Below are 17,542 nucleotides of genomic sequence, written 5' to 3'. Positions count from 1 at the left end.
TTGTGATTGAATCACTTCTTGATGGAGACAGGATTCAGGGTTTCAGACAAAGTTCGAAGTCAAACCTACTGTCCATGTTATATCTTGCTCACCCTTTTTCAAATCAGATACGGGGAGTTTTTACTGTCTGACCATGAACTCATAAACAATACAATCTCTTTTTAAAATACAGGTATTTATTTCACCGGTAAGTCATCTGTTTCCAAAGCAGCAGGAGGCAAAATTGAAACCTATAAAGTCCATTTGGGTTTTGATTAATGAACTTGATGCGTCTTAAGTATCAGAGGACAGTTCAGTCTAGAGTCATGTAGCACAGTAGCAGAAGTCAGTTGAAACTGTCATTTTACACATCCAAACACCAGTCTCTGCATATATCCAGAAGTGCTCTTATCTTGATGAGCGTAGCTACATCCTCAACTCAGCTGCGTTTCAGACACAGACAGGAAAAGGCTTAGCTCCACCCAGTCATGTAGCTGGCTGTGTTCAGTGCGTGCATGTGGTTACAACTGCAGAGCTCGTGGGTTACAAAGCGCCAGGAACACAGCTGCCAACTCCTTTTTGAGAAACAGCCCACTGACTGTAGCACTTTCCCAAGAAGTAGCGAACTTGGAGAATTAACGTTCCCTGCCTCCCAGGAGGCAGATATCAGGTTCAAAGTAAGATCATCTTCCATTCTTGCTGATGCCACTGTGTTGTAACAAATGTGGAAATAGGAAGAACGCAGCTTGACTTTGTATCTTGGTCATTCACCATGAACGGATTCAAAGCACTAGCACAACTACCAATATCGTTTTATTGAGTGATCCAAAAAAAAAAAAAAAAAAAGAGAGACAAATGCAAGCTGCAACGCATAAACTCAGCAATGGATGTTCAGAAACCCTTGGTTGCACTGGCAGTGACTGAAGAAGTTACAATGCCTTCTGTGAATGAGTGCCACCAGCTAGCACAAAGAGAAGTAAACACAGTCATTGTTCATCTCTTGGTAAACTCATAGCGGAAAGACCTGAAATAACATAAGGCTGCTAACCTTTACAGATTTCTTATAAACCCAGCCGTCATTCATCACAGTCTCAAAAGGGAGATGTTTTACACTATTCTAAAACAGTCATTAAAAATTCCACCGTTAAGCAAAAATCTTAGATAGGCATGGGGTCCTCAAAGGTGGGCTATCCAGTATTGGTTTCTCCACCCATTCCTTGAACCTCACTGATAAAATCTAATAATATTGCCCCAGTGCCAGCTCCTTTATGGGGACAATGCTTAAAGATTTAAAGAGTGAGAAAATTAATCCAGTGCTGGTGAACCACTTCATGGAATCAAGCACTGGAGAGCAAGAATGCCTGCCCAAATCAGTGGCAATGGCATTCCTCAATTTGGCACCCCAGTGAGGCATTTTTTAGCACGTCATCATCCTTTGCTAAGGTCCAGCTCACTATTTGATGTTTTACTGTAACAGTCATCTCCCAGATATTGAGTTACCTTGATAGCAGCTTATAAACATCATCTTCTAAGTGCAGGGATCAAAGATAATGGACAAAGCAAAAGCATATTAGTGCTACTTCTGCTAATTCTTTAATTATATTCATTCCTCTTTAGTTTCAAAACATCTTTCCTCCCATATCACAGGCACAATTTTAGATATAGGTCAAACCTCATATAAAATCATAGAGCAATTTAAGTTGGAAGGACCCTCTGGAGGTCATCTCACCCAGCTTCCTGCTCAGTACAGGGCCGTCTTCAAAGTCATATCAGGTAGTTCGTAGCCTTGCCCTGAAAAGTTTCAAAAATATCCAAGAGTGGAGATTCCATAACTTCTCTGGACTACTTCCCCTGTGTCTAACCACTCTCCCTGTGATTCTTCCTTTCCTTACATCCAATCAAAATTTCTCTTGTTGCACCCTACAACTATTCCCTCCTGTCCTTTTCCTGTTCACCTCTCAGAAAAGTCTTGTTCCACATTCTTAAGAAACTCCCACTCAAATAATGAAGCATAGGGATTATATCCACTCTTTATGTTCTCTTCTTCAAGCTAAAGAACCCAAATTTCTTCAGCCTCTCCTTATGCCGCATGCTCCAGCCCCTGGAACAAGTTTGGCTGCCTTCCTCTGGATGCTCTTCAGCTTGCAAATATCTCTCCCACAGTTGGGAGCCCAAACTGGACACAGCATTCCAGATGTGGCCCCACAAATGCAAAGTAGAGGAGAATAACCCTTTCCCTTCACCTTGATGCCTTGAGGAACCCTGTCCTCCACCACATCAGCAACTCCCCAGGTTTCACGTTATCCACACACTTGCTTAGAATGCATTCCAACTCATCATCCAGCTCACCAAGTATGTTACACAGAATAAACCCCAATATTGTGCCTTCAGGAACACCACCCGGCCAGTTTTTTCATACCTACTGGTAGTCCTCTCACCCAGTTATATCTGGGTTTGGTTACAAGGATGCCATGAGAGTCCATGTGGAAACCCTAAGTAAAATCAAGGTAAATGACAGCCTCTGCTTTTCCATTGTCTACCAAGCCACTCATTTCATCATAAAAAACATTGAGATTGGTAAGGTAAATTTTGCTCTTCTATCTTCCCCTTGTCCAGTTCTAGTAATTCCGGTTAAATGAAGATTAGCTACTGTACTATTTAGTGGGTTTGGGGGAGGAGGCTGTGTATTTTTGGAGGGTGACTAAGTAACAGCTGAAATCTCATTCTATCTTAAATGCATATTCATAACTTTCTTATTCCAGTCTTAAGGAAGACCAAAAAAATGGGCAGTGCTGAATGCATGTAGGAATCTCAGTATCTAAGCTGACCTTATAACTTGTTTCTCGGTGGAAGACCCTCGTTTATATATTGTTGTAATTCATCATATATTTCATAATATAACCAATTAGTGATGTTGGCAAGCAAATGCACCCAAACTTTGACCAGTCAGATAGCCAGTCATGTGCAAAGTGCCTCTTACAGATAACCAGCACAGATCAGGAAGATGCTTGCAGAGAGGAGCCCCTTCACCCAGTGGCTGGACATTGTGCGTGAGAATTTCTGATCCAGGTGTAAAGCTCACTTAGCATCACTCTGCTGCAGTTGTTCATGCAGCAGGATAAGCTGGGAATCAGATTCGAGTTTCTTTGTTTAAATGAAGAACAAGCAGATGATGTTTCCTAACTTTGAAAAATGCAACATTCAGCCATTAAATTTGAGAGAGAATTGAAATCTATAAATAAGTAATAAAAAAACTTATTGAATAAAAATAGGGCAAGGGGTTCTTTGCAAAAACTGGTAAATTTTCTTTTTGTCTTACACAACTAAAGAAAGGTTCAATGAAATTAGAAGATGGGCATTTTTAAAGTAATAAGAATTTTTCACACAGTCCATAATTAGCTTGTAGAACTGGCTACCAAAAGAAATCACCGTGACAAGAATTCAGAAAGGTTCAAAGGTGAGCATCTATGTGAATTACAGTAATATTTAGGTTTAATATTAAATCAATAATAAGGTTTGTCCAGCTGAAGAGTATTTTGGCACTAAAATATTACAAACCCTTTCCTTTTTAAAACTGGAACAAGTACCCATGCATACAAAAAATCTCTGAGACTTAAGACTGTCAATATTATTTGTGACACTGAACAAAAAGATCATGCTAATTGCTAACTAATTACTGCTAATTATTAATAATTGCCTATATATAGGCTAAGAATCCACTGCAGTCAGAGCTGGGGCTTGGCACACCTGCTTTTCACCTAGCTAACATGGATGCTTCTAAGAGACAAACGTCCATGATACAGCAGCAGTATAGGTTTTGGTAGATCTGTGTAAACCTGCCCAGGTCACTGTACACTTAGGCAGCTAAGCCACAGTGCAGTCCAGTTTGCTATTTGCAATTTTGATGTTTTTACGCTCTCAGACAAAAACCACCTTTTTTTTTTTTTAAATCAAATTGTTAATATGCCAAGCATACTGAAAGAAAGAATTACATCCCGCATAGGCTTTGTTACTGCCATCCCCTTTCACAGCACTCCAGGCGGCTGCTGCTATATTCTGCTCTCTAGGTTTGACTACTTTATCTCTTCAAAAAGAAAAAAAAAAAAAGGGGGGGGGGGGGGGGAGGTTCATTACCTAATGACAGGGTCTCAGGTAATGAAGACCTTAACATTCCATTATGAGTGCTATCATTTCTCTTGAATATCCCTCTTTCCCTTTTAACATTTCTACTAACAAAATATGAAATTCAGATCACTGTTCTGACTTGCCAGGTGCATTCATAAGTCCCAAAAATTCCTACCAGTCATTCTCAAGTAATTCTGTATGTTTTTCTTGTTTGTGAACCAGCAGTTTCATTTGGACCTCTGTAGTCTCAAAGGAAGCACCCATCTTTCATGAATTCATCTGCTTATTCCTGAAAGTACTGATAAACATTTAGCATCTGAAACAACCTGTGGCAATGATTTCCACAAAATCAAGCACTTGCAGAATTCTTTATGTGTTAAATATGCTAAATATTGATTGCCTACTACTTCCTGTAGGAATTGCTGCAGAAATTCATGAATTATTATTAATTTTAAAAAGAATCAGTTTAAAAATAGATATTCAACATACCAACATACTCAACATTTCTCCGTAGCACTTAAGATTTTGTTCTATTCCAGCTCAGTTGTCTGTTATGCAGACTGGGAGTTCTAGTTAACTTAATCTTCCTGTGCACTGAAGCTGTTTCACCATGTTTTGGCTACCATTGTCTGTGGTTTTGGTGGTTCTGTTACATCATTCATAAGGAAGAATCATTACAAATGTGTGTGGTATCTAATGAACATTAATATTTCATAGCCAAACCACATACAGTGTTAAAAAGTGCAGGGTGCTCTTCAATATCACAGAAGGATGAAAACCCTCCTGATTCATCTCATGCAAATTCCAGGCATAAAATACATTATAGGTGAGTTTTTGAGTTTAGCTTTTGTCTTCTGGGTAATGATCTCAACAAAACCAGCAGACTTAAACAGCATCTGTTTGTTCATTGCACTTTAGATTATATGGAACTGGTGACGTGTTTAGAAACAAGAGTTCTGCTACAGCTTGATGATCAAATTCTTTTTAAATTGTTTCTCTGTTGTGGTTAATGGCTTTGAGAAATCCAAAATTCAGAGAAATTTCTCTTGGCAAAGAAAACAGTTTCATACTGGATTATGTTTCCAAGATGTATAATGACATATTCTAGCAAGGGAGGTATTTTTTGGTAGAGGATATTGAAGCATTATCTCAAATAGTTTTAATAGTAGGGTTAGTGTCCACTGAGAGGTTTTGTTCTGCCAAAGGGCTGCTAGTAACACCTGCCGAGATGCCTTACCATCTAATTTATACATCCAAGAGCTGTAAGATTCGATTAGCAAAACTTTTGCTCATACCCTCTGACCAATGACTCTTTTTGAATTTGCGTGCATTTTGGATGAAGCACCTAACTTCACAATAGCTCTCCCTAGGAAAAGTAGTTCTAAGCTGGAGTGAACTAATGCTGTGACACTGCACTGAGCAGAGTTCAGTTTGGCAGAGATGAAGGTAGAGTTCATAAACGCTGGAGGATCTCCCATGTCATGTGAGCTAATCAAACGGTGTCACAAATCACAGTCATTCTATGTTTTACTGCGTATACAGATATTCCAGCATTCCTTAATACACTGCTCTTAGGTTATATTTCTGATTTGATGTGGCCTCATGTAGTGCTCGCACTGATAGTATCCTGTGATGAACGATGCATTCCAGATTAAACAAAATGTAGACATAGAGGTCTGAGAGCAATTCAGACTGTTTCAGGCACATTAAGGCTCCTTTGTTAGAGTCTCTGCATCCATGATGGCCAGATGGGTAGAACATTCACCAAGGCAGCAGAAGACCTTGATTTCTAAATCCTAAACTACAAATTGAGACCCTTTTTGTTAAGCACAAGGCACGGTTCAATCAGGAATGCAAGAGCTGGGGGACTAAAAAGAGATTAACAAAGACAGCCTGATTCTATTGAGAATGCGATTAACTTGGGGAAGGGGAAAACAATACTGAGTTCTGCTTGCAATTCCCAGAGCTGTTTGTTTATTTATATCCAATGATGCTTAAATGGGAAATGCATAAACAAGTCTTTAGAGCACAGACATGTTGACTTTCAGATAAAGGTGGGATCACTTAGACAACTCTTTTTTTGTTGGGTCAGTCACTACGGAAAAGTACATTAAGAGTTTTCTGTACACCACAAATGAAGCAAGGTGTGAACTAGTTCTCCCCATGCCATTTTCTAGCCCAATACAACTTGCTTACAACATTCACAGTTTTAAAATGCTTATATTAATATGCCTCACATTTCTGGTGAAGCCTTAAAATTAAATTCATTTATATTTGCATCAAATCTACATTTGCATAACTATAAAGTTTACACGACCCTTATACGTTAGACTTGGTAGTATCTTATGGAAAATCCCTGGTCTAGAATAATTCCGAATCTTAGTCAATATGTGCTCCAGTCCAACAAGTAGCTGCATCTTCATTCTCTGTTCCCCAATTAGCACAACACTTCATTACCCTTTGGGGATGAAAATAAACTTCTGTATGTATTATCTTACCCATAATTCATTTATTTACAAAGTTATTAAAACTCATAATTAACTAGACCTCTCATGGGATCTAATTTCCTTCTGTTCTTTCCGGTGCACTTATATAAAGTTTAGCAAACGGAACAATTTGCAATGCATCTCTCCCCTAGGAGAGCCTCATCATCATCTATCACAGATTTCACCTCTTCTGTGTTTTCCCTTTGCACCCTACAACTTAGATTCTTGGTTACAGAGTGATCCAGCTTCACATGGAGGCATGAAAAAAAATCCACTCTAGAAATATGTAGCTTCTGATTACATCTCTTTCCTGGAAAGCACGCACAGGTGGTTCAGTCTTCAGCAAGGATGCATGGGGACTGGAATCCAGGTTTCCCATTTCAGTGCTGCACCATTTTCTAATAATAGTTTCTGGTAGAAGAGTTAGGTAGCATACAGAATAAATACTTAAAAAAAAAAAGTCTGTACAGCTGGAAACAACGGAGGAGAAAAGCTTTGGTAAACTTCAGGTAACAAGAAGAAGCCCTTGAAGACATTCTGAGTCATCAGATCAGTGTGGCCAGTAACCGTCTTTGACACAAGGAATAAGGAAAAAATGACCAACTACACTGAAGACGTAGCTTAGGTAGTTTATGAGTGGGACTTGGGCATATGTGCCATAGGGAACTTCCCTCAGCTCTCCAAGAAGTTCCAGTATTCTCATTTCCTTCTCATGGATCGCTAGCAGGTACAGCATGATTTTCAACTTAAAGATAATTTGTTTTACGTATTTTTTCTTTATGAAAGGCATCATTCTGTGTAAATTCTTACATCATTCTGTCTTCTTCTTACTTTTTGTTCCCTTTTAGTTTACTGTTACCTACCTAGCTGAGAAAAAAATGTGCTTCTCACAATACTGATATATAATCTAACAAAAAAAAAATAAAATGAATCTCATCAAATATATTAGGAAACGTGAAAAACTTGCTTACAGTACTATGAAATGATTTGCATCTTCTTACCACATTCAGTTTTCATCCAGTCCAGTGCTTTTTTCCCTGCACAGTCTTCCTATAGAACGAACATAAAGTTAATTTAATTCACGTTCTCATCCTTGATTAATCTGATTAATAAAAAATACAAACAGATATGCAACACTTTGAGATGCATAATTCCAGAAATCATTTAATTGAGAATTATATTTTAAGGGTTTAATTATACTTATGATATGCATTAAGAAATGGAGGAAAATGCATCTGGATAAGTGATTTGAGGCAGAATGCAGACCTTGTCTAGCTTGCTGACTCACAAGTTGATTATGTCCTGTACTACATAGTGCATATAAAACTATTCATACCCATGAACCTTGTGAGGTTTGCAATCAGTATAAAGCATTAACAGCTGTCTCTTTCTTCTGCAGGTGATGGCAAAAGATACAGACAATTGAAGACAGAAGAAAGAGGAGGGAAGAGAAGACAAGAATTCCTAATCTTTTCACGGAAAATATAAAAAAGTATACTCCTTATCTCTAAACACAGTGGTGAGGGGAAGGTATTGGACAAAATTGGACATGCGACTATTGTTTCTCTGTGTGTGCACAGACATTATGCGTGTGTTTATATACACATGCAGACCTATGGATACAATGTGGCAAGGGGAGAGAAGCAAGGGGAGGTAATTTAGGGAAACATGAAAGTACAAGAAATGTATTTGGGAAGCATTTTGAAGAAGCAAGAATGAGAGAGATTCATGAGAGGAGAGGAGAGGAGAGGAGAGGAGAGGAGAGGAGAGGAGAGGAGAGGAGAGGAGAGGAGAGGAGAGGAGAGGAGAGGAGAGGAGAGGAGAGGAGAGGAGAGGAGAGGAGAGGAGAGGAGAGGAGAGGAGAGGAGAGGAGAGGAGAGGAGAGGAGAGGAGAGGAGAGGAGAGGAGAGGAGAGGAGAGGAGAGGAGAGGAGAGGAGAGGAGAGGAGAGGAGAGGAGAGGAGAGGAGAGGAGAGGAGAGGAGAGGAGAGGAGAGGAGAGGAGAGGAGAGGAGAGGAGAGGAGAGGAGAGGAGAAAGAATTTGAAAAAGTACAGAAAAAAATAGAATGAAAGAAGGTAATTGGGTGCAGTAGCTTAAAATTATGCAAGCAAGACAGCAAGAAGCATAGCTGAAAAGGGTATGAGGTAGGTACAAGCCAAGGAAGAATGAACAAGCAGTATGTATGAAGCCACGCTTCCTGTGGTTTTGACTTGTAATGAGATTATCGTATGTGCTGACCATTTTCTCAACATTTGCAGTATGAGTAAAACAAAAAGTATAAACATAAGCATACAGGCCCTAGGTCAGAGTAAATCTAGAAATAATAAGATTATTTCTACTCAAAAGGAAAAACCTACTTTCATGAGCTTATTTATAAAGTGTCTGTGTCTATAAGTAAATTAAGTCATATATTGTAGGACAATAGGAAGCTTAAATTTTGTTTGGGAAATTCTGATTTCATTAGCAAATCGGCAAGATCAAGGAACAAATACAAGTACTTCAAGATGTTTGAGGGCAAACCATGAAACCCTGGAATAAAAAAAAAAAAAAAAAAAAAAAGGAAATTGAATTTCAGAAGCAATGCTGTCAAAAATCCTAAAGACAAGAAGTTGTAGAAATCCAGTTTATAAAACTAGCTAAATGCAACTTAAATAATCAGCATAAAAATAGTTTCATAGAAAGACAGACTGCAAGTGATAAATTGTATGAGGGCATGAGAGAAAAATGAAACAGTGCATTGCCTAATGAATACCAGTAAGTAGCAGGTAGCAGATAAGGTACTCTACATGTGTCTACAAGAGAGCAAGCTTTAATAGAGTCCTCTCTTTTGGATGGAAGTTTAACAGTATCCTTTACGCATATACTACGTATCCATCTAAATGAACTGAGGTACAGCTCTGCCCTCAGTGGGAGACTCTGCCAGGTTTGATTCAGGTTGCAGGAATGTTGTAACACTGAGACCTTGAGCACTCTCAAAACTGGCTGCAATGTTCAAAAAGGTCCCAAAGCAATTGAAAGACTCAGAATGACAGAATGTACAACTGAGTAAATCTTTCTTCCAGAGGAAGTGAAGCTAGAACAACAGAAAAGCCAAAAAAATAGATGAAATTCATTCAAACAGACAGTTGATTGCCACTACATTAAAGCTAAATACATTTTGCATTTGCACTGCAATTTAGATATGCCTCTTGGATAGCAGTACATGGCATGTCTAATTTGTACTGGAAGTCCAAAATAAAGGACGCTTCAGTTAAAATAAAGTTAATGTCAATAAACAAAAGGTGCAAATTGGGAGGTACAAAGCACAACACAAATCTGAACAAAAGAGACTGTGCAGTAAATGTGACAGAAAAGATTGACACAAGGCTGTTTCTAGTTCACTGTCCAAAATCCCTGAATGCATAAGAAAGACATACACTAAAAACTCAGGCACCAGAAGGTTTAGAAGTGGTGAAAAAAGTAGTATTCAGCAATAAGAGAAGCAGGCAGTTAAGTCAAGCAACATCATTTCAGCAGCTTCCGTTCAAGTTGGAAATAGAGAGCAATGACAAATAGTTTCAAGGAATCAAACTTCAGTCAGAAAATGAATCCTTATAATGAGCATGGCTCACCTACTCAGATGCTCACCTACTGGGTCTCTTAAACATTTTGTCAGTACCTGTGTGGCTTGCCAGGCTAGTGGAATTTAACTGAAATGTGACTGGCAGAGGATATTTTGGCAGAGGATATTTTTGTCCATGACTCTTGTCAACTCATTATCCCACAACTTTTCCTAATTTTTTTAATGTGTTAAAGAAAGGGCTTGTGTGAAAATCAACATATTATTCATTCATCAGTTGAGCACATTCTTCTGATACTTTCTCAGAAATAACTTAGGATGTGACGTTTAATTGGCCACTGAAAATATATCATCCAAGCACCATGCCAGCCGCCTCCCAGGTGAATTAACTCCAACATTTGCTTCATTTATAATACATCCTCTCAAACTCATTGCACAGTTAATATATCATTTTGTATTAAGCGGTATAGATATTAGAAAATAGTTCTGCGAATGATATTAATTTGGTCTTGTCACTAGTCAGGTAAATATGTTGTATCTCCCCATTTTTATGGTAAAGAGTATATAGTATAGACTGGGTTCCAGGCAGCTAGTGCATTCAGTTACTTAGGTGCAAAGGAACAAGTGACAGACCACATAAGACTGCAGTAGCTGTGGGCTATTATGTAGCAAAAGAGTAGTTAGATTGCATTAATTCAGCATTGATGTTTATCATGCTGTAGACACAAACATTGGAATTGGGTAAACACACAATTTCTATTTAATGAAAAAGAAAAAACAGAAGGAAAGGATTTAAAAAAGCTGTCAGCTTCAGTCCCCCCAAATACTGAAGCAAGTAATGGAAGACAGTATTATTTAGAAGATAAGGGGAATATGTAAAAGCCAACATGTATTTTTCAAATACAAATTGTGACAAGTCATCTAATTTTCTTCTTAGTGATTAATAGGACTTGAGAAAAGAGAAGTGGAACCTAACAGAATTTCAGGAAGACTTTTGATGTTCTGCTATGTGGTATCCTCATTCACATGCAAACTACAGTGACTGGAAAACTAGATGGAAGGAGAATTTATCAATGGTTTACAGTCAAAGTAGAAAATTATTTGAAGACTTTATCCTGGTCCAATACCATAAAATATGTTCTCTCATAACCTGGTATATTTCTAAAATTTGTAGATGATTTCAATTTGAAGGATCTGAAAACACACTGAGGGCCAAAATGAGAGTTTTAAATGAGTTTGATGAATTGAAAGAATAGTCTACAAAATTAGGACATAGTTCAGTTTGGAAATGTGAAATTCAGCTCTGGTAAGAATAGACATTCTGTGGGTGGTAAGCATGCATTTATAGTTAAAAAACCATACAGGGTAATAAAGTATAGATGGTACCAGAGTCTACGCATACATGAATCTCTGTGAGTTATATTATAAATAGGAGAGTTCTAATATTGGAGCTACATTCTAACAGACTACGAGAATGGTGATACTTACCACAGGAGGCCAAATAAGTTAGCAACATAGAAAATGATAATAATGAAAGAATTCGGTTACTTGCTATCATAAGGTTAAGATCCCCAGCAATATAAAAGCAGGTGTGAATAGTCCATCTTGTGATCGCAAAGGTTATAGACAAAAGGAGATTAGACTTCTTCAACAGTAATATTCAGATTTTGAAAAGGAAAGGAAAATTTAGAAGAAGCAGTTTAAAAAAATTAAAAAAGGTTTACACATTGGGAGGGAGATTTTATGTAACAAGAGTCATTGAATACCCTCAATTAAGAAGATATCAAAAGCATTTAAAAGCAAAACAACACCGGTGTTATTAAACTATAAACAAATATAGTAAAATACAGAAATAACCTAAAAACAAACAAGCAAACAAACAAACAAACAAAAACAGTAATCATGTCCAAAAGATGAAAAAAGCACAAGGAGAAGTTATATGATCTTAAATCCAGATCACAGATAAGTCAAAAACTTCTATTTTGAAGAAGTCCTAGTTAAATGTTCAAAGCCTTTTTAACCACATCAGAAAGAAGCTGCTCACCATCAGTGGAACTGATCATTGATCACAAGCAGCTTTCAAGAAAGATAAACAATATGAAAAAAAGCTAAATTACTTCTTTGCATCTGTTTTCATTGAAGAGAAGGTCAGAACAGTTCTTAAAGCAATTATTCACAAGTGATGAGTCTGAGAAACTGTCTCAGTTTAAAGTATTAATAAAAGAGGCTTTATAACAAACCAATAAAAATCACTGTACTAAATTACAAGGACATGATGTTAATCATCCCAGAATTGTGAAGAAATGCAAACATTAAATTACTGAGCAGTAATACTGTGGTATGTAACCTATGGTTTAAATCAGTCTCTAAGGCCAGAGGTCTGGACACTGACAAATGTGAGATCAAGCTTAAAATAGGCTCTAGGAGAAATACTGGGTATTACTGGCCCATCAACCTGATTTATATTTTCAATCAGTTTTCTTTCTACATAATTAAATATTATATTAGTGGACACATGGGTAAATATAATGTGCTGGCAAAGAGTCAGCAGAAGTTCTGTTTGAGAAGTCCAACCTCACAAATCCATTAGATATCTCTGACAGACTTAATAAGATAAATGTCTTTGGATTTGTATGTTGTTTTTTTTTCTTCATAGAGACTCATAACAAAGGCTCTTAAATAAGTTACTCTGACATACATAAGACACAAAACTAAGAATAAGGTTAAATAATCATGTTTTACAACGAGAAGAAATTAGCAGTGGACACCTCCTCAGAATCTGAGGAAGAATTTTTGGTGTTTGATGCAGTCATAACCATATGGAAAAGGGGTGAATTGTGAAAGGACATAATTTTGAGGTGATAAAGTATTATGCAAGCTAGACAAATATAAAGCTGACTGAGAAGGAATCCAGGGAGATCACAAAGTACTGAAAGACTTTTCAATAAAAACAACCAAATTAAATTTGACAAGTATAATACCATGCAGGTAAGGTAAAAATACCCTAATTATAGATACGTAACAGGTGGTTCATACTGTGATATCCATTATCTTTCAGGAAGAAGTCTGGAACTACTAATGGTGAAAAAAGCAAGAGATAAAAAGATTAGAAATTACAAGGAAAATGAAGAGAAAAATAAATTCTCATTATGTTACTATATCAGCTTCTCTCAATCCTCCTTTTGAATGCTTGATACAGTTCTAGTTAGATATTTTCAAAATAAATGATATAGAATAATAATAATAATATTAAAAAAACTACAAAGAAGAGTCAGTTTTTCAGATGAACAACAGCTTCAGTACAATGGAGATGAAAACAGACCAAGACTTTCCAAGCTTAGAGAAGAGATGGTGGAGAAGGATATGTTACAGGCCTATAAAATTGTAAATGGTTTCAATAAGACGAATAGGGTGTCTTTATTAATTATTTCTAACCTCACAAAAGAACTGTCAGACCCTTCATGAAATTATCAGATGGCAAGTGAAACACAATAAATCTAACTATAGCATGTAACTAAATTATAGACCTCGTTGCCACAGGAAAAAAAATATATACATAATTTAAAAAATAAATAAATAAAGCACAAATGAATTCCAAAAGTGATGTATAAATAGTTGCACAGACATCCATTCGTGGCTGTAAATCATGATGTCCTTCAGTCTGGGGAGCTCCTGAGCTGAGAAGATAAAGCAGAGGAAGGGTCACTGTCATGCTCTTTCTGGAATAGTCATGTACTGACTTCTGTTGTGAGCCTGGTTTTTTCCATCCAGCATGAAAGGCCAGAGGTTCCTATGAAATGCGCAAATGCAGTATTGTAAACGGTTTGCTAGGAGGGAGTTCTGCAGAAGAGTTTCTTGGATATATAGTGGATGACAAGCAGAACAAGTCACTAATGTCATGCTGCTTCAGGAAATTAGAAGCATCAAGCACAGCAGTATAAACATGAATGAGAAGGAATATTCTACCCAGGTTAACTCTGGTAAATCCTTAGCTAGAAATCTGGCCACGTTTTGTTACTGCTTTTCAAGATGGTACAGAACAAATCTGCAAGTATGAAAAATGTCAAAAATATATGACCTATGAGAAACATCAAAGGAATTATAAACTGTAATTCAGACTGGTAACTTGCAATATGTAAAAGGTAGCATCAAAGAAGGAAGAAAATTTGCTCACTAGATCATCTACTGAAAGAATCAAATGTGGAAAGCTTAAACTGTTAGACAACTTACGCTACACCTCAGGGAGGAATTTTTAACAAGATCTCTAGCATTTGTGTAGATTACCTAGGAAGGTGTAGAATCTTTATCATCCTAGGGAAGTGTAGAAACCTATCATCCTAGATTTTTAAGACATCTGCTAGATCTAGATCTGTACAGTTTAGGTACAGATCATCCTGACTTACAGAGGTCAATGGGCTACATAAGTGTTCAACATCCACTGGAGCCCTGTTTTTTCAGACATTTGAGGAATGGCTTGTCTAAAATGTATACGGTAAATTGATACTATTTTACTGCATGCTGGCACTCAGCTATGCATGCTGTCTTTGTTTATATTTATTTTCTTCCTCACTCCCTCTCTAATCATCTATAATTTTATTTACATGCTCAGCAACTGTTCCTCACAGTCATAATCCTCTCCATTGGCTTGCCACTCACTGCTTAGTCTTATTTCCTGTACTTTATCATATTCCCCTGGCTCATTTTTCAAACAGCCAGGGGTGATTTGTTTTTATTTTTATGAGGACAATTTCAATTTTTCTTTTACTTATTTATTTTTAATATAACAATTGAGCATGTTATATTAACATAGTTGCAATTCCCTTATTTAGCACATTCTCTTAGGAAATACTTACTACCTTGGTGAAAAGCTCAGGACAGGTCACCCAAATATTTTGTTTAACCATCCTCAGAGGAAAAGCAGTTTGTGCTTTAAATTTAGTGCAAGCTGTTGGCAGCAATTGTACACTAAGTTTAGGCTTACAGGATGAGGCTAGGAGCAGAGGCATCGTGCTACTAAGGAGGAAATGGGTCTCCTGTGTTCCTTCACGGCAGAAAACCTGAGATAACTTTTTCAGAATCTTCACTGTCAACTACTAGATTTGTGTGCAAGGTCCTTAAAGGGGATCAGTTTTTCAAGGGTGTTAATCCCTGCTTGCTGAAAATCTAGCCCTGAGAGATCAAAACAAGAGGGGGCATTCAAAATCATCCTTATCTTTGACAATCTTGATTATTATTCAGAGGAACAGGTATCCATTCACTGAGAGCTACATGCAGAACCAAGATCTGCGTGCACAATGCCATCATTACAAATGGTAACTTAAACCACCAAGGTTAAGTTTTTGTGCAGAGTTACATGGCAGATAACAGTTCTGTAGCTGTTCTATTCCAAACTAATTATTTCTAAAACCACAGATATATATATATATATATATATTATTTCTTAACTTGACAAAAGTCTTCAAACAGCTTGGGGGCAGACTCATCCCCTAGAAGCAAAGGCAAGGAGAGACATAACCTTCAAACCCTTTAAATTAAAATAGGATTGGGCAGGGAAATGTGCTGCTCAATCCCTCCCTTTACAGGAAGCCGAGATCTAGCAAATGATGGCAGAAAAACTGTTAGGGAGACTGCTTCATGCTTGATGTAATAGACAGGGAGAAATCTGGGCAAATTTCATCGGTATCATAAACGAGCCATCAAAGTTTGAAACTTTTTATCATTCCACCTAAAAATCCACTAGAGAATCAGAAGGGCTTGTTTTTATAGTTGTCCCTCTCAATGTACATGATCCTTCGACATGCTTAATGTCCCTTGATTACATGTACTGTTTCTCGCTTGTTGTTGATTGGCAGTGATATTGTTGTGCCAGAAGAGGTTTAGTTTCTGTAATTCATTCCCTTGTTGCAGCCAGCTAAGATCAAGGTCTTTTATTCTTCCCTTTGATTCTCGGAAGTTTGGTTTATTTAACTCTATTGTTTTGACCTCTTTTTTTTTTTTTAAAAAAAAAAAAAAAAAAAAAAAGGGAGTTTCACTTAGATTTCCTGTAGATGTCTCATATGGTTTTATGGCACCTCTTCCTGTCTGGCTGCACTAGCCAATCCTGCCTGCAACCAGTGAAACACAGTGTTCTTAAAGAACTGCCCCAAACAGCTGTCTGATTCCTTTCACATAGTACGACAAGAGAAAGTAGAAGCGTATACATCTACCTCAAGCCAACACTTCATGTTGACTCTCAAACGTGTCATTCTCAAACAATATTTTTGCGTTTTGTGGTTTTTTTCTTTTAGTCCTGAAAGCATTTTAGCCTCATTTGTCATTGTTTAATTTTGCATGATTTTACCAGACAAATATATAAAAGTCAGTCACAGTGTTGCCTGATTCTGCTAAGAATACAGCAGGATACAATATGTAAAAAGGCACTAAACCTTTCCCTAAAGCATCTGTTCATTACTGGAACTGTGTTAATATGGGTTTGTAACAAGAGTAAAAGAGTAACAGAAACAGAGAACCAAAAATGCTCCTTTGCTCTGTGGTTCCTTAGCTTTTTCTTACTTACTGTGGTATTGTAACTCCACTTATTCACTGGTCTCTGTAGTTATAACTATGAAAATTATCAGAGTTATTTTTAAGAATGAGATACCTTTGGTTTTCTGCATAGATCACAAAATGGTAAAGTATGTGTAGAGATAAGAGGAACTTCAGAAGCTGATTTTACAGTAAAAGAAGCATTGTCTACACAGTAAAACAAGTTATTAAATTATCTCTCATAATTTCTATTAACTAAAATTATTCTACCATTCAAAAATTAGAGTCCAAACATCATCTTCTAGAGCTCAAAGCTTAATCCTGCTAGAAGTGCTGCAGGCTGTTGCTGCAGATATTAAACATACAAACAACATAAAAAGAGCACTGCGAAGACTTCCAGTCTTCTTGGAGAACCAGTCCGGACTTCCCAGGTTTGCTGGCGCACTCTGTGCTGCTACATCACTCAACAACTCAACTTCCCCTCTTCTTTCACCTCACAAGCTCAACTGGTTCTTCCCTTGCACGCCCTTTGTTTCAGTCTGTTCTCTTCCCACTCCCCTTTCAGATTTCTTCTCTTGACCTATCAACATTGAATGTAGTGGATACCTTCCTCCATGTGGTCCAAGCATAAATGTTGAGATTATAAGGATGAGAGCACATGATAGCTGACAACAGCAAACCTTCCTCAGAACCAGTTCATCCCCAGTGGATGTGAACTACCCCTTCAGAAAAGTCCAAGCTTGGGCCTGGGATGCCCATGCACTATCTTTGGGAACTTTGGCTACAAATCTTATGTGCATTTCTGGTAATATTGGTGTAGTGGCAGTTTTTCAGAAGTCTGCAGGTTGACCAGCTGTCAGCAGACATA

The sequence above is a fragment of the Anser brachyrhynchus genome (assembly GCF_964034855.1).
Source record: "Anser brachyrhynchus genome assembly, chromosome: 1".
Lineage (NCBI taxonomy): Eukaryota > Metazoa > Chordata > Aves > Anseriformes > Anatidae > Anser > Anser brachyrhynchus.
The sequence above is the reverse complement of the archived record's forward strand: the minus strand, read 5'-3'. Positions refer to the sequence as shown.